Source organism: Schistocerca piceifrons, chromosome X, assembly GCF_021461385.2.
Source record: "Schistocerca piceifrons isolate TAMUIC-IGC-003096 chromosome X, iqSchPice1.1, whole genome shotgun sequence".
Classification (NCBI taxonomy): Eukaryota; Metazoa; Arthropoda; class Insecta; order Orthoptera; family Acrididae; genus Schistocerca; species Schistocerca piceifrons.
The window spans coordinates 121,182,706-121,196,687 of record NC_060149.1 but is presented as its reverse complement, the minus strand read 5'-3'; the positions used below and the strand labels follow the sequence as shown (position 1 = coordinate 121,196,687).

Below are 13,982 nucleotides of genomic sequence, written 5' to 3'. Positions count from 1 at the left end.
TCATGTAATACTGTTTAAGTGAGAGTTTCGCCGTTTGTATAAACTTAGTCGTCAACTGTACATTTTACTGGTTTGACTTCGGTTATTTTATTACCTGGTTTCAGTATTAGCCACAGTTTGATATGAATATATTGCTGTATTTATTGTTTCCATTCTTTTGTAACCATTACGTTTCTTTTATGAAGTTATAAAACTACATGGTTTGGCTGTTGTAATATTTTAGCTTTTATACAAGCATACAGGTTATAGCCTCGTGTTCCTTCCTTTCATCCTTAATATTATTTAGAATCCTTTTCATACCTGCCTCACCATCTCCCGCGGCACGAAGCCTCCCCTCCTTCCTTTCACAGCTTAGTTACATCTTGTTTATTCTTCTTATTGGAAAAAATTCAAAATTTGTGGTAAGGACTACGCTAAGGACAACACACACACCCATGCCCGAGGGGGGACTCGAACCTCCGACGGGGGGAGCCGCGCGAACCGTAACAAGATGCCTCAGACCATTCCTCTTATTCCTATGCAGTTTTCTTATATTACTTATTGTTTTTCTATTCCTTATTCCCCTTCCCTCACCTTCTAATACTTTCCTACACTATCTCCCCCCCCCCCCCCCTCCGCGCCCCGCCATCATCATCGTATTTCTATATTCATTTACATTACTCTATTCTGCTACATCTCCTTACTACCCCCTTCCTATCTTTACATTTATTCATATAACTTTATTCGATTACATGGCCTTACTGTCCCCCGCTCTCCCCTTATTTTATCCCTCTTTTTCCCGGATCCTCACTACCCCCCCCCTAATATTTGCACTTATATCTTATTACTCTCCATTCTACAACTTCCTCCATATTACCCTCCCCCCCCCCCCCACCTTCACCCTACCACCTGTTTCCTTCCATCACCCCCCATCTCCTCTCATACTTTCACACCTAAAAATTTTTCCAAAAAAAAAATGACTCTGTGCACTGTGGGACTTAACTTCTGAGGTCAACAGTCCCCTAGAACTTAGAACTACTTAAACCTAACTAACCTAAGGACATCACACACATCCATGCCCGAGGCAGGATTCGAACCTGCGACCGTACCGGTCGCGCGGTTCCAGACTGTAGCGCCTAGAACCGCTCGGCCACCCAGGCCGGCAATTTTTTTTCCACTTTAAGTACATATTCAATAGCTTTTACAATTAAATTATAGTATACAATATTTTATGGCGAACATTCGTAGGCCGTGATCGAGTGGGAGGTAGCCTCGGGTCGTGGCAAGCGGCGAAAGACTTCCCAGGAGGCCGCACATAAGGCCTTCCTGGTTAGTCTGACAAACATGTTCCAGGTGCTGTCTGTGGCTGGCACTGTCACTCAGCCAGATGCAGTCGCCTGTCCTGTTTCAGAGGAAACCTCTCAGCCTGCAAGATCCGGGCAGTCACAGAGGGTGGGATGATAGGTAGTTGGGAATTTCAATTTTAGGCGCGTTACGGGCGCCCCCAGTGACATAGCTGCCAAGAAGGGGAAGAAAGCCAATGTGCGCTCTGTGTGCATACCGGGTGGAGTCATTCCAGACGTGGAACGGATCCTTCCGGATCCCATGAAGAGCACAGGGTGCAGCCAACTGCAGGTAGTGGCCCTCGTCGGTATCAATGATGTATGTCGCTTTGGATTGGCAGAGATTCTCTCTGGTTTCGAGCGGCTATGAGAAGTGGTAAAGGCTGTCGGTCTTGTTTGCGAGATGAAAACAGAGCTTATCATTTGCAACATAGTCGACAGGATCTCTGGAAGAGAGCCGGGTGGAGCGTCTGAACCAGAGGCCCAGACGGTTCTGCGACCGTTAAATGCAGAGGAGAGAGCAGATAGGTGGAAAGAATACATTGAAAGCCTCTATGAGGGTGAAGATCTGTCTGATGTGATAGAAGAAGAAACAGGAGTCGATTTAGAAGAGATAGGGGATCCAGTATTAGAATCGGAATTTAAAAGAGCTTTGGAGGACTTACGGTCAAATAAGACAGAAGGGATAGATAACATTCCATCAGAATTTCTAAAATCATTGGGGGAAGTGGCAACAAAACGACTATTCACGTTGGTGTGTAGAATATAAGAGTCTGGCGACATACCATCTGACTTTCGGAAAAGCATCATCCACACAATTCCGAAGACGGCAAGAGCTGGCAAGTGCGAGAATTATCGCACAATCAGCTTAACAGCTCATGCATCGAAGCTGCTTACAAGAATAATATACAGAAGAATGGAAAAGAAAATTGAGAATGCGCTAGGTGACGATCAGTTTGGCTTTAGGAAAAGTAAAGGGACGAGAGAGGCAATTCTGACGTTACGGCTAATTATGGAAGCAAGGCTAAAGAAAAATCAAGACACTTTCATAGGATTTGTCGACCTGGAAAAAGCGTTCGACAATATAAAATGGTGCAAGCTGTTCGAGATTATGAAAAAAGTAGGGGTAAGCTATAGGGAGAGACGGGTCATATACAATATGTACAACAACCAAGAGGGAATAATAAGAGTGGACGATCAAGAACGAAGTGCTCGTATCAAGAAGGGTGTAAGACAAGGCTGTAGCCTTTCGCCCCTACTCTTCAATCTGTACATCGAGGAAGCAATGATGGAAATAAGAGAAAAGTTCAGGAGTGGAATTAAAATATAAGGTGAAAGGATATCAATGATACGATTCGCTGATGACGTTGCTATCCTGAGTGAAAGTGAAGAAGTATTAAATGATCTGCTGAACGGAATGAACAATCTAATGAGTACACAGTATGGTTTGAGAGTAAATCGGAGAAAGACGAAGGTAATGAGAAGTAGTACAAATGAGAACAGCGAGAAACTTAACATCAGGATTAATGGTCACGAAGTCAATGAAGTTAAGGAATTCTGCTACCTAGGCAGTAAAATAACCAATGACGGACGGAGCAAGGAGGACATCAAAAGCAGACTCGCTATGGCAAAAAAGGCATTTCTGGCCAAGAGAAGTCTACTAATATCAAATACCGGCCTTAATTTGAGGAAGAAATTTCTGAGGATGTACGTCTGGAGTACAGCATTGTATGGTAGTGAAACATGGACTGTGGGAAAACCGGAACAGAAAAAATCGAAGCATTCGAGATGTGGTGCTATAGGCGAATGTTGAAAATTAGGTGGACTGATAAGGTAAGGAATGAGGAGGTTCTATGCAGAATCGGAGAGGAAAGGAATATGTGGAAAACACTGATAAGGAGAAGGGACAGGATGATAGGACATCTGCTAAGACATGAGGGAATGACTTCCATGGTACTAGAGGGAGCTGTAGAGGGCAAAAACTGTAGAGGAAGATAAAGATTGGAATACGTCAAGCAAATAATTGAGGACGTAGGTAGCAAGTGCTACTCTGAGATGAAGAGGTTAGCACAGGAAAGGAATTTGTGGCGGGCCGCATCAAACAAGTCAGTAGACTGATGACCAAAATCACAGAAGTGATTTCAGGCGTTCCTCAAGGTAGTGTTATAGGCCTTTGCTGTTCCTCATCTATATAAACGATTTGGGAGACAATGTGAGCAGCCGTCTTAGGTTGTTTGCAGATGACGCTGTGGTTTATCGACTAGTAAAGTCATCAGAAGATCAAAACAAATTGAAAAGCGATTTAGAAAATATATCTGTATGGCGCAAAAATTGGCAATTGACCCTAAATAACGAAAAGAGTGAGGTCATCCACATAAGTGCTAAAAGGAATCCGTTGAACTTCGGTTACACCATAAATTAATCAAATCTAAAAGCCGTAAATTCAACTAAATACCTAGAAATTACAATTACGAACAACTTAAATTGGAAGGAACACATAGAAAATGTTGTGGGGAAGGTTAACCAAAAAATAATTTTTATTGGCAGGTCTCTTAGAAAATGTACCTGATCTACTAAAGAGACTGCCTACACTACGCTTGTTCGTCCTCTTTTAGAATACTGTTGCGCGGTGTGGAATCCTTACCAGATAGGATTTACGGAGTACATCGAGAAAGTTCAAAGAAGAGCAGCACGTTTTAAATTATTGCGAAATAAGGGAGGAAGTGTCACTGAAATGATACAGGATTTGGGGAGGATATCATTAAAATAAAGGCGTTTTCCATTGTGGCAGAATCTTCTCGCGAAATTTCAATCACCAATTTTCTCCTCCGAATGCGAAAATATCTTGTTGACGCCGACCTTCATAGGGAAAAACGATCATCATAATAAAATAAAAAATCGTACGGAAAGAGATAGGTGTTCGTATTCTGCGCGCGCTGAATGAGATTGGAAAAATAGAAAACTATTGTGAAGGTGGTTCGGTGAACGCTCCGCCAGGCACTTAAATGTGATTTGCTGAGTATTCAGCGTGGCAGTATCTCCCAGCCTAAAGTGCATCTCTGATGATTAAAAAGGTCTCAGCAGTTAGTGCCTTAGCTGATCCTCATTTCACATTAACAGAGCGTTTCATACCGTTACAGACTTTCTTGAAGTTTTTCCATATCACGTCTCAGGCCGACAGCATATGTACCCAAAATCAGTCGATGTTAATGCATATCCAAAAACCTATCAACAATTAATATCGACACAATATTACATACTTCTACATTTGTTACATTTGAAATTAATTGATTTATTAATATGAACATCACCATTAAAAAAAAAAAACACGTACCTTTCCCTTGATAAAAACGAAAGGGACGCTATAGCGCTAGTCTCCATTAGCGCCAGAGTACAAGTTAAAATCTAAGCAGTGAAGGAATGAGGAGATATCTTTTATTTATTTATTTAACCTGATCTGTTTAGGGCTATCAGGCTGTCCCTTGCATCAGACCAGGGTCTCAAACAGTACCTTCTTTGCTTCACAGTTACCTAAGAAATGACTGTTTTAAAATGACAAATAGTATTAAAATGACTTGAATGTCGAAAGTGGCAGTGTGAGTAAATAATACTGACTACCAACTAATGGATCAACGAAGATCAACTAATGAAGTTAATACTGGGAGTTCTTGTACTAATTCTGCTGCTGCCATTAACAGTGACAATAATTAATAATAATAATAATAATAATAGTAATAAGATAAGGTGGGTAGATCACGTAATAGGATTGGGAAGAAGAGAAGTTTGTGGCACAACTTGACTAGAAGAAGGGATCGGTTGGTAGGACATGTTTTGAGGCATCAAGGGATCACAAATTTAGCATTGGAGGGCAGCGTGGAGGGTAAAAATCGTAGAGGGAGACCAAGAGATGAATACACTGAGCAGATTCAGAAGGATGTAGGTTGCAGTAGGTACTGGGAGATGAAGAAGCTTGCACAGGATAGAGTAGCATGGAGAGCTGCATCAAACCAGTCTCAGGACTGAAGACCACAACAACAACAACAACAACAATAATAGTAATAATAATAATGACGTTAATAACAATAATGTTAGTGACACTAAAAAAAAGAATTTATTGGTGTACAAAATACATGCTTTTCGATATAGTTCTGGGTAAAGAAAATTGAAGGAGACTGCACCTGCTAAGAATACTGGGAAATGATGAAGAGCTGGTTGGAAATAAATTTGTACAAGGGTAAAGGTATAAAATAAGTATCAATTTCGTAAACCTGGAGAAACAAACTCAGGATGGCCCCTCACGGATTTGAGCCCATTCCTGTAGGAACGAGCGTCGTACCTTAATGACTGCGCGATATCGATCAGTTCAAACAGAGGAGACTGAAAGAACACTTTTGTAATAAAAGCTATTTCCAGTAAACGTCGTTCTCCAATATGATTTTTCAAACAGCATATAAAACCTGAAGATAGCACGTAATATCTTTCAGTGTCGTCCAAGAACGGTACGTCGATCTAGTAAGGTAATCTGACACTGTTGATTAATAAAACAAGTAACGTAAATGGCAAGGGCAACTTCCGCCCAATTAAGTACGAAATCGAAAGCTAACATTGTTACATTACTTCCAGCATCCTCTACGACCTTTGACCCACACCAGATTCCTGCTCGAGATTATACACCGGAGGCAGTTAGATTCGTCATTTTTATTGCAGTTTGTTACAGGACGGCGGAGAAACAGCAAAACAGCTTCGATATATCTAAGCGCACACAACTTGACGAAGTTATAGCGTAGAGAGTACAATGCTTGTATGGGCACTTCAGTAGTAGTCGTTCAGACGTATTCTCTTGGATGCATTATTTAATTCAGGGGTATTAAACTACAAGAGGATTCATTTGTACTTACCAAAGTAAGACCCCAGTCTTAGGGTGATTATAGAAGTCATTTAGCGCAGCACTCATGATCTTCACTGGGAATGTTTCCGTATGAGGTTAAATACTGCACGGCCACAACAAAAATTCAGAGAAATATAGGAAGGGGATTAATTTGAACTCAGTTCTAGCCTGTATACTGTAACTGCAGAAACAAAAAATTTAACAGTAAATATTTTTTTATACACTACTGGCCATTAAATTTGCTACACCAAGAAGAAATGCAGATGACAAACGGGTATTCATTGGACAAATATATTATACTAGAACTGACATGTGATTACATTTTCACGCAATTTGGGTGCATAGATCCTGAGAAATCAGTACCCAGAACAATCACCTGGACAATGAGTCAAACAGAGCTTGGATGTCGTGTACAGGTACAGCTGCCCATGCAGCTTCAACTCGATACCACAGTTCATCAAGAATAGTGACTGGCGTATTTTGACGAGTCAGTTGCTCGGCCACCATTGACCAGACGTTTTCAGTTGGTGAGAGATCTGGAGAATGTGCTGACCAGGGCAGCAGTCGAACATTTTCTTTATCCAGAAAGGCCCGTACAGTACCTGCAACATGCGGTCGTGCATTATCCTGCCGAAATGTAGGTTTTCGCAAGGATCGAATGAAGGGTAGAGCCATGGGTCGTAACACATCTGAAATGTAACGTCCACTGTTCAAAGTGCCGTCATTGCAAACAAGAAGTGACCGAGACGTGTAACCAATGGCACCCCATACCACCACGCCGGGTGATACGCCAGTATGGCGCTGACAAATACACGCTTCCAATATGCGTTCACCGCGATGTCGCCAACCCCGGATGCAACCATCATGATGCTGTAAACAGAACCTGGAGTCATCCGAAAAAATGACGTTTTGCCATTCGTGCACCCAGGTTCGTCGTTGAGTACACCATCTCAGGCGCTCCTGTCTGTGATGCAGCGTCAAGGGTAACCGCAGCCATGGTCTCCGAGCTCATAGTCCAGTGCTCTACCACTTGAGAGCACTTGCTCGCGAAAGGCAAAGGTCCCGAGTTCGAGTCTCGGTCCGGCACACCAGTTTTAATTTGCCAGGAAGTTTCATATCAGCGCATACTCCGCTGCGGAGTGAAAATCTCATTCTGGAAACATCCAGCAGGCTGTAGCTAAGCCATGTCTCCGCAATATCCTTTCTTTCAGGAGTGCTAGTTCTGCAAGGTTCGCAGGAGAGCTTCTGTAAAGTTTGGAAGGTAGGAGACGAGGTACTGGCAGAACTAAAGCTGTGAGGACGAGCCGTGAGTCGTGCTTGGGTACCTCATTTGTTAGAGCACTTGCCCGCGAAGGGCAAAGGTCCCGAGTTCGAGTCTTGGTGCGGCACACAGTTTTAATCTGCCAGGAAGTTTCATATCAGCGCACACTCCGCTGCAGAGTGAAAATCTCATTATGGATTCACAGAATTATTGGTTGTCCTCTTCTGTTGTAGCGTGCCAGAGTCTGTAAAAATGGGCGCATTATTCTGTGAAAATCCAGAGTTGGTTTGAGGGCCCTGCCCATAATGCTCCAAAGTTTCTAAAGGGGGGAGAGATCTTGCGATCTTACTGGCCAAGACAGGGTCTTGCAAACCGAAGGCAACCAGTAGAAACTCTCGCCAAGTGCGGGTGGGCATTATCTCGCTGAAACGTAAGCCTAGGATGGCTTGCAACGAAGCGTAACAAAACGAGGCGTAGAGTATCGTCGACTAACCAGTGTGCTGGAAGGGTGCCGCGGATGAGAACAGCAGGGATCCTGCTGTGAAATGAAATGACACCCCAGACCATAAGTCCTGGTTGTCGGGCCACATAGCGGGCAGCAGTAAGGCTGGTATACCACTGCTGTACGGGGCGCTCCAGACACGTCTTCGCTGGTCATCAGGGCTCAGTTCGGCGCAGGTCTCATCACTGAAGGCAATTTTTCTCCACTCGATGAGATTCCAGGTCGAAGACAGGTCTGGAGACGTCCCGGAAAACGGTGGGATACGAATCTGGCTGTAGCCGCCTTACAACCTGGCAACATAAATGATTAAACTTTCACCATTCAGAAATGAGGTCCACCAAAGACATCAGTATGATGTGTTATCCCCACGGGAACGAATAAAAAAAATGGTTCAAATGGCTCTGAGCAATATGGGACTCAACTGCTGTGGTCATAAGTCCCCTAGAACTTAGAACTACTTAAACCTAACTAACCTAAGGACATCACACACATCCACGCCCGAGGCAGGATTCGAACCTGCGACCGTAGCGGTCGTGCGGTTCCAGACTGTAGCGCCTTTAACCGCTCGGCCACTCCGGCCAGCCGGGAACGAATACACTCTTGCACTCATGGCTTGGAAGCAACCGGCCTCCGAATGTCAACTTGAGTAATTACTTGCCACATCTTTCCGTCGCAATCAAAACCTACTCTGTGGGTGACTATTCAAGGGAAGTTGCACACCTGTCAAGGATACATAAAATACTTATGGCCTTTCAGTGCGAACTTCCGGGTAAAATCTTACCTTAACCTGCTGTTAATGCTATTTTGTATCCTGGTCATCAAGGGTGTGTAAATAAGGCATATCGTTCTTGCCACATAATAGTGAACATTCAGCCTCCCTTCAAGAATCACAAATCAGTCCTATTGTCATATCTAATAACCCTCTACTCCATGATTCAAGGAGTGGGGCAGATACGGGTCTCTGGTAACCTTTCATCATGTAGTTGGCGTTAATCTGATCGCAAAAGACAGAAGCGAGGTTCATCGCTGAACATCACCGTATGCCACTCAGTGCTCCAGTTGACTGATTCTACACTACACAAATCTCTATTTTCTGTGGTACAGGATTAGCGGTAAACGACGCGTGGTTTACTCGAGATTCCAACCCAGTTTCCAGTCACCTGTTCCTGGCGGGCCGACCATTATGGCCGAGCGGGTCTAGGCGCTTCAGTCTGGAACCGCGCGACCGCTACGGTCGCAGGTTCGAATCCTGCCTCGGGCATGGATGTGTGTGATGTACTTAGGTTAGTTAGGTTTAAGTAGTTCTAAGTTCTAGGGGACTGATGACCTCAGATGTTAAGTCCCATAGCGCTCCGAGCCATTTGTTCCTGGCGGTTCGTGGTGACACTCTGACTGCCACCTCTGTCCGGATTTCAGCTGTTGTTACATATCTATTCGTCAGGGCCCGGGGAACAGTCCTACGGTCATCCTGTGTTGCAGTCATTTTGGACCATTACTCTTGCCACGCTGTTGTCCTGAGCCCGACTCACCACCACTCGTTCTGCAGTTCTTGCACTACAGCAAACTGTCTGTGGACCTGTCTGTATGATGATTCCATGATTCCTTATGTCAATGAGTCAACCTATATCAAAGCAGGAAAAATGGTTTACTCGAGATTCCAACCCAGTTTCCAGTCACCTGTTCCTGGCGGGCCGACCATTATGGCCGAGCGGGTCTAGGCGCTTCAGTCTGGAACCGCGCGACCGCTACGGTCGCAGGTTCGAATCCTGCCTCGGGCATGGATGTGTGTGATGTACTTAGGTTAGTTAGGTTTAAGTAGTTCTAAGTTCTAGGGGACTGATGACCTCAGATGTTAAGTCCCATAGCGCTCCGAGCCATTTGTTCCTGGCGGTTCGTGGTGACACTCTGACTGCCACCTCTGTCCGGATTTCAGCTGTTGTTACATATCTATTCGTCAGGGCCCGGGGAACAGTCCTACGGTCATCCTGTGTTGCAGTCATTTTGGACCATTACTCTTGCCACGCTGTTGTCCTGAGCCCGACTCACCACCACTCGTTCTGCAGTTCTTGCACTACAGCAAACTGTCTGTGGACCTGTCTGTATGATGATTCCATGATTCCTTATGTCAATGAGTCAACCTATATCAAAGCAGGAAAAATGGCGTTAAGTTGAACGTGCACGTCATCAGGGCGTGCTGCGTTACGATCTCCATCTGAGAAATTCCAGTTGCATTAGTTATTAGCATGTTCCACAGATAATTTGAACGATTCTTTTATCGAAATGATGTGGAACGAGTCAGTTTACAGGGTTTGTATTATGATTAGTATTAACATTGATGAACACATCATTATTTTCAGTCCTACTCATGCAACTACACTTTTTTTTCTTTTACTAGCTACCAATTTGCAAGAGGAAATTCGTCAGTAGAATAGTAGGAGTTGTCCAGGAGAAATAATTTTAAATTAGATTTAAAACTTGCTTTGCTACCTATCAGACGTTTTATGTTATTTCGTAAGTTATCAAATATGTTTGTTGCTGTGACGCTGATCAGACACATCGTGTGCCCATCGCGTTCTCACACCATCCTTCGTTTGTAGAAATGGTTTTCTTCTTGTGCTAAAGAAACCGCGCAACCGCTACGGTCGCAGGTTCGAATCCTGCCTCGGGCATGGATGTGTGTGATGTCCTTAGATTAGTTAGGTTTAAGTAGTTCTAAGTTCTAGGGGACTGATGACCTCAGCAGTTAGGTCCCATAGTGCTCAGAGCCATTTGAACCATTTGAACCATTTTGTGCTAAAAATAACAAGCTTGATTAAGGATGACATTAAGCTCACCGGGCAAAAAATTAGTCACCCCAGTGTGTACGCACGTATGAATCGTTAAACCTTTACAGATGGTGCAGTAATCGAATCCCGTGCTCACGCGCGTGCAAACTGCTTCCGTAAGGCAGTAGCGATCACTGAGACATTTATATGAGGTCTACACCTTTGCTTCCGCCGTTTTGCAATAGACGGCAGTAGGGGCAAGTGGGGTTCAGGTGGTTGGTCATAGGTGTAATACAATAAGCTTAGGCATTTGTAAACATAATGCCATAAAATACTAGTCAATTTGCGATTGCATCATAAGGTTTTCTCGATTAAGTACGTCAACTTACGTATCCATTTCTCGCCATTTGCGGAAAGTTTTAATTTTCTGCTTTAACATGAAGAAATCTGCGGCTGTGGCTCTTAACGTGCTGGGTAAGACCAATGGTAAGGGAACTATTAGTGGAAGAACGTGCAGACAATGTTTTCGACGCCTTAAAACGGCGATTTTGATGTGGAAAACCGGCATGGCGGCGGAAGACAGAACGATTTCGTAGCTACTGAAACAGACGAAGACAGTCACAGGACATCATTATCGAAAGCAATTGATGCGTTCGAGCCCAGCACAATACAGCGATAGACAAGTAAAGATAATTTTGCAGCAGGTCAGTGCTCGACCCCATTTCGCAAAACCTGTCAAAATATACACGGAAACGTTGAAATCAGAAGTCCTATCCCTCCCGCCGTATTCTCCATACGTTGCTCTCTCTGACTACCACCTTTTTCGGTCAGTGGCATACAGTCCGGATCACCAGCACTTCCTATCATATGAACAAGTGCAAAATTGAATCGATTCATGGATACTCACAAAAGACGCCCAGTTCTTCCGCCACGGCATTCATATGCTATCCGAAAGATGGGAGACCGTAGTGGCCAGCGATGGGCAATACTGTGAATCATAATTTTTTGTACGTTTTTTACAATAAAGCCCCTAACTTCGAGAAAAAAACGGCGGAAGCAAAGTTGTAGACCTAGTACTTTTATGATTCAATGGACATTGTACGTCAGCACACGTCAATGTAAGGACGTGACAGAGTGACAAAAAGGGGTAATCATGTCTGGACGCTCCCGTGGCGATACGTTGTGTCACGTTGCTGGATTTGTTGGTGTTTCGCGGCGTTCAATGTGTCTACAAGCAGTGGTGTAAGACGCGTCGCCACGAATCATGACGTCCCAACGGTGGTCGGAAAAATATCCTGATTGAGAGGGACGAGACACGCGTTTCACGGGTTGTGAATCAAAATCGCTTACAAACCCGACAGGAATTGCTGCAGGCAGTGAATGAAGGTCCATCCCAACTTGTTAGCGAGAGAACATTGCAATGGGAACTGCATGCAATAAACATTCGGAGTAGCTCACCTTGCAAGAGACCCTTTCTCACACAGGCACATAGAGACGACGCAGCATAGTTCCTCGAGCTGGAAGAATAACCTCAGGACATCACACACATCCATGCCCGAGGCAGGATTCGAACCTGCGACCGTAGCAGTCGCGTGGTTCCGGACTGAAGCGCCTAGAACCGCTCGGCCACAGATGCTGGCACGGCCTCAGTGTCAACAGAATGACGTTTTAAACATTTGGGAGATTAAAGAGGATGAAATTTTGAATGCTTTTATACAGGGTGTTACAAAAAGGTACGGCCAAACTTTGAGGAAACATTCTTCACACACAAATAAAGAAAAGACGTTATGTGTACATGTGTCCGGAAACGCTTAATTTCCATTTTAGAACTCATTTTAGTTTCGTCAGTATGTACTGTACTTCCGCGATTCACCGCCAGTTGGCCCAATAGAAGGAAGGTAATGTTGACTTCGGTGCTTGTGTTGACATGGTTCAAAAATGGTTCAAATGGCTCTGAGCACTATGGGACTTAACATCTCAGGTCATCAGTCCCCTAGAACTTAGAACTACTTAAACCTAACTAACCTAAGGACATCACACACACCCATGCCCAAGGCAGGATTCGAACCTGCGACCATAGCGGTCGCGCGGTTCCAGACTGAAGCGCCTAGACCCGCTCGGCCACAAGGGCCGGCTGTTGACATGCGACTCATTGCTCTACAGTACTAGCGTCAAGCACATCAGTACGTAGCATCAACAGGTTAGTGTTCATCACGAAAGTGGTTTTGCAGTCAGTGCAATGTTTACAAATGCGGAGTTGGCAGATGCCCATTTGATGTATGGATTAGCACGGTCGTGATGACTGGGTGTTGTGTGATGTCCTTAGGTTAGTTAAGTTTAAGTAGTTCTAAGTTATAGGGGACTGGTGATCATAGATGTTCAGTCTCAAAGTGCTCAGAGCCATTTGAACCATTTGATTAGCACGGGGCAATAGCCGTGGCGCGGTATGTTTGTATCGAGACAGATTTCCAGAACGAAGGTGTCCCGACAGGAAGACGTTCGAAGCAACTGATCGGCGTCTTAGGGAGCAAGGAACATTCCAGCCTATGACTCGCGACTGGGGAAGACCTAGAACTACGAGAACACCTGCAATGGACGAGGCAATTCTTCGTGCAGTTGACGATAACCTTAATGTCAGCGTCAGAGAAGTTGCTGCTGTACAAGGTAACGTTGACCACGTCACTGTATGGAGAGTGCTACGGGAGAACCAGTTGTTTCCGTACCATGTACAGCGTGTGCAGGCACTATCAGTAGCTGATTGGCCTCCACGGGTACACTTCTGCGAATGGTTCATCCAACAATGTGTCAATCCTCATTTCAGTGCAAATGTTCTCTTTACGGATGAGGCTTCATTCCAACGTGATCAAATTGTAAATTTTCACAATCAACATGTGTGGGCTGACGAGAATCCGCACGCAATTGTGCAGTCACGTCATCGGTGCAGATTTTCTGTGAACGTTTGGGCAGGCATTGTTGGTGATGTCTTGATTGGGCCCGATGTTCTTCCACCTACGCTCAATTGAGCACGTTATCATGATTTCATACGGGATACTCTACCTGTGCTACTAGAACATGTGCCTTTACAAGTACGACACAACATGTGGTTCATGCACGATGGACCTCCTGCACATTTCAGTCGAAGTATTCGTACGCTTCTCAACAACAGATTCGGTGACCGATGGTTTGGTAGAGGCGGACCAATTCCATGGCCTCCACGCTCTCCTGACCTCAACCCTCTTGACTT

The 13,982-nt window shown here is 44.5% G+C and overlaps 1 protein-coding gene and 1 non-coding gene across 3 annotated transcripts in view; one reads left to right on the top strand and one right to left on the bottom strand.

Moving 5' to 3' along the window:
• The window catches only part of LOC124721690 (MAM and LDL-receptor class A domain-containing protein 1-like), a 1,116,850-nt gene that overhangs the window by 1,064,658 nt on the left and 38,210 nt on the right, over positions 1-13,982 (top strand). The gene's annotated exons all lie outside the window — the stretch shown is intronic.
• Positions 1,056-1,139, bottom strand: Trnap-ugg. The gene has a single exon. It is a non-coding gene; the product is annotated as a tRNA-Pro (tRNA).